This window comes from Chenopodium quinoa, unplaced genomic scaffold, assembly GCF_001683475.1.
Source record: "Chenopodium quinoa cultivar QQ74 unplaced genomic scaffold, ASM168347v1, whole genome shotgun sequence".
In the NCBI taxonomy this organism is placed as follows: Eukaryota; Viridiplantae; Streptophyta; class Magnoliopsida; order Caryophyllales; family Amaranthaceae; genus Chenopodium; species Chenopodium quinoa.
In genome coordinates, this window is record NW_018744069.1 from 469057 (window position 1) to 473160 (window position 4104).

A 4104-nucleotide genomic window follows, 5' to 3' on the forward strand; every position below is an offset into this window, starting at 1 on the left:
ATTATACTTATGAAGATTTTTAATCTATTAAAGTATTCTCATAGGTCGATCCAGTACGGTTCTAAACCAATACCTGTGCAAATGATTCATGACGATCATGTCCTTGTAGCATAATAAACGGTGCTATGAATCAAACTACACACTAATTTCAACTGGTCATTAATTGTCCATCGTTTAAATGACCTCGATTAGGGATAATTTTTCACTACAACAAATTGACCCTTGTGCCACGAGTAAAACCGTGGCACAAGTTTATAATTCCCGTGAATACGCAATTTAGCCACGGGAATTTTGAAATTTACTCCCGTGGAACAAGAGTGCGTGGCTAGAAATTTGCCACAGGAAAATGGATGTCGTGGCTAATTTTGAAATTTATGCCACGAGTATTCACGTGGCAAAAAAATTCTCATGCTACGAATTTTAACGTGGCTAACAAATTGTTTGCCACAAACTTTACCGTGGCTACAAACTTTGTTTCCACAAGTATTAACGTAACTAATGAGTTTATTTGCCACAATTCTTCCATGTTTAACAAACTTTGTTTTCTTATTATTGTTGCTAATAATGTTCAGAAAAAAATTGCATTTTTATAAGCAAAAGTAGTGTAGACACTTAATACGTATACATAAAAGTTAAAAATTTTGTACATCATTTGTGATCATGATACACTATTAACTAGATTATTACAATATACAAAGTATAATTTTGTTCTACTTTAAAACAAAAATTATCTGCTAAGTTGAAATCGGTAAGGCAAGAACGCATCAATTTGTTGTTGCTATTCGGAGCGTCAAATCAATCTAGCATAAATAGGGGATCCCTTCTAACTCTTGACTAATGTCGTAAATAATCATTGATCCCTTCTAACTCTTCACCGACATCCTAAAACATCAAACATAAAAAGTGTTAGCCCATTCAGATAACAATTGTAGCTCTTAAAACAACAAACAAAGACTATGCAAAGGACCTAGAACAATGACAGCAGTATTTACAGCAACAATAAAAGAAGCAGCATCGGCATCGGATGCATTAGCAACAATAGCTGTAGTGGCTGGCCTTGCTACATTAGCTGTGGAAATGGTATGCATTAGCAATCATTGATTTAGTAATGAAGGGAGAGGGAAAAAAAATCACTAATATAAGTCTAGCTCAAGTAGCAGCTGGCAGGCAGAAGACTGTAGGGTAGCAAGCAGCGAAGAGAGAAAGGCATCAACAACCAATAAGAGAAAGAGAGAGGGGGGAACACTAGGCCGAACTCGCAATAGGAAGGGGAGGAGGAAAGGCAATGGCAGCCAGCAGGGAATAAAGAAAAAATGAAAAAAAAAAGGATTAAAGTTCAAGACTCCAAGTGAAACTAAACTTCATTAATCACAGGGAAACAGACAGGGGAGGGGGAAAGGCAATGGAAGCCAGCAGGGAGGACAGAAAAAATGAAAATAAATAAATAAATAAAATTAATGACAAAAATTGGTTAAACTAGAATTTGAAAAGTTTCATTACTCATCTATAGTTCATTACCTGATTGATAGGAAAGAAATTGGGATTAACACCATTTTAACACCAAGGTGCTCTGAAGGATTGGATAATAATAATTTGATGGCAGTCCCGGCCCGTTGCTACTTGAATCAAGTTTTGATCCTAAAAACACAATTCATGGCATCGTTTAAAATATTTACAATAAATTTAACACTTATGAAATAAATTGAAATGATCCAATACATGCCATTGCTCTCATCTAATTTTAACCTACTGTTTTGGCCTTGCAAAAAAGGATAGCTGCCAGCACTATAAGTTTTCTTCTCTTTATCAGCAAAAAAGGGGCTAGCTATCCTCAAGTTCAAATGATTGATATTAATTCATATCATTGATCACTAGATAAAAATACATAAATTATGATTTCAAACAGTTATTACCTCCATCATTGGCTCTTGAGATCAGCCCTTTTCCATATTTGCTTGGATCAAAATAAGTAACAACTTCCTATACCACTTTACCCTAATAATGTTAATTTACTAATTTCAATTATTATTAGATAGATTATATGTACAACTAGCTTTACCACTTTACCCTAATAATGTTAATATGTTACAATAACAGGTAATAAATATAAAAAACGATTTATCTAATAATACATTAAATTAATCACAAATGAGCCAAAACCATGAGATACTACAATCCAATAATTTTAACAAAATGGAGAGAGCTAATTTATCAAGAACTTTACCTCTATCTGTTTTATTCCTAGTTTTCCCTTTATTTGAAACTAAATTCCCTTACCCATGCAAAAGATCGGTTCATGAAGCACTCCAAAGTTCAAATCCTAAACAATCCTCAAAAGTTAGGGATGATTTTACCGTTTTTATTACCAAGGTATATGTCTATGATGCGACATGAATATATGAGTGTTGACTATTGAGAGAGATAATTTCATAAGGTACAATCCAAAGAATAATAGATGGATCAATAAAAGTGATAAAATGTACTCCACATCTCCATAGTATAAGCTCTTGTCAAAAGAAAATAAAAAAAAAAAAAAAAAAAAAAATCTCCATAGTATAGTTTGATGATATAAAAGTCAGGGTATATATTAAATGGAATAATATTAAAGGAATAAAGAGCTTCACTTGTCCCTAAATGCATATATAGGTGACATTTCCAGCAGTATACTGAGTAGAATACTCATACAACCTACAACGATAATACAAATTTATTATAGGCTAATTATATACAGTATCTTGTTAAATAAACTAACAGTTTACATGCATTGATTTTCTAATAAACATCATGCATAATTTCAATAGCTATAACAAACTCAGACCCTACAGTACATACCCCTCCATTTCGAATGAGTTTCATGATTTCTGTATCAAATTTGGACTAACAAATAGAAATAATACTCCAAATTGTTGCAAAATGTTACCAAAATAATTGAAACCCAAAAAATTTTCAATAAATCTAACAACTAATTCAACTAATCACTTGAAAAATCTAAAACTGATTTAACCATAAATTAGTTAAATAATCCATTAATCCAACGAGTAGATGATCATGATATACAAATTAAAAATTGAAACTTGAAAAAAGTAGAATGATATGAATGAAACATTGAAAAATTAAAAAATTTGAAAAGTACAAAACTAGAACTTACCGTGAAAGGCGTGAAACTAAAAAAATGAGACAGGGTCGCCAGGTCGTGTGGCGCCGTGCGTTGTCGATTGCTTGATGTGCCAGCCTGGCAAAGCTATGAACCTCTTTTTCCCAATTTCCCCCAAGTTCATCCTGATATAGACCTTAATTTCCCTATTTAAACTCAGAGTATCAAATTTCACTTTAATTCTTCATTGCTTTGAAATGAGGTAACGTGGAGTTGGCCTTGTTACAAGGGACATCAGTGGAGTAGACAGCGTGGTGGAGTGGGCGGTGCGGTGGAGTGAGCGGTTGTACGTGGTGAAATGAGGGAATTTGAGGATTGCTTATTATTTTGTACTCCGTAAAATATAATCACGAATTCACAAGCAGGAAACTTGGGGTTTTTTTTTCTGGGACAGGAGACTTGGGTTTTTTTTTTTTAATTTTCTTTATTTTTTTTAATGGTCATTTCTTAAATAGAGGAAAGACTTGGAAAATAAAATTAGATAAAAAAAAACATTAACCTATCTCTAATCATATGAGTTTAATGTTATTTTATATTCCCGTCAATAAAAATATAATTTTATATTATTGAAATTGCGATTTTTATATAACTAGTGCAATTCCATTGGAGTTAAAATATTTTTAAAAAAGACAAATAAATAAAACCACATATTGGCATTGAATCGAACAAAAAAAAAACAAAAATTTAGCATTTATATATTAAGAAAAGTAAGTGTGTATTAGAAATAGATTATCTGTAAAGCAAATTTTAAAAAAAAAATTATTGCACCTCTTATAATGAGATTTTACATTATTTTATTTTTAAAATAGGGACTGAGTAAAACTATTGCAATTTATCGGTGTTTTTTTTAATATTTTACTTTGTATTAATCAATGCTTATGGTAGTTGAAGTTTAGATGTAAAGAAAAAACGAAGTAACATGGTTAATTCATGGTTTCTAATTTGATATT

The 4104-nt window shown here is 31.7% G+C and overlaps 1 long non-coding RNA gene across 1 annotated transcript; it reads right to left on the bottom strand.

Annotated features, from left to right (window-relative positions):
* Window positions 1-567: 567 nt before the first annotated feature.
* LOC110691176 lies at window positions 568-3846 on the bottom strand. Its single transcript, XR_002505237.1, has 3 exons — window positions 3149-3846; window positions 1519-1638; window positions 568-882 (listed from the first exon to the last, which is right to left on the bottom strand). It is a non-coding gene; the product is annotated as an uncharacterized LOC110691176 (long non-coding RNA).
* Window positions 3847-4104: the final 258 nt, after the last annotated feature.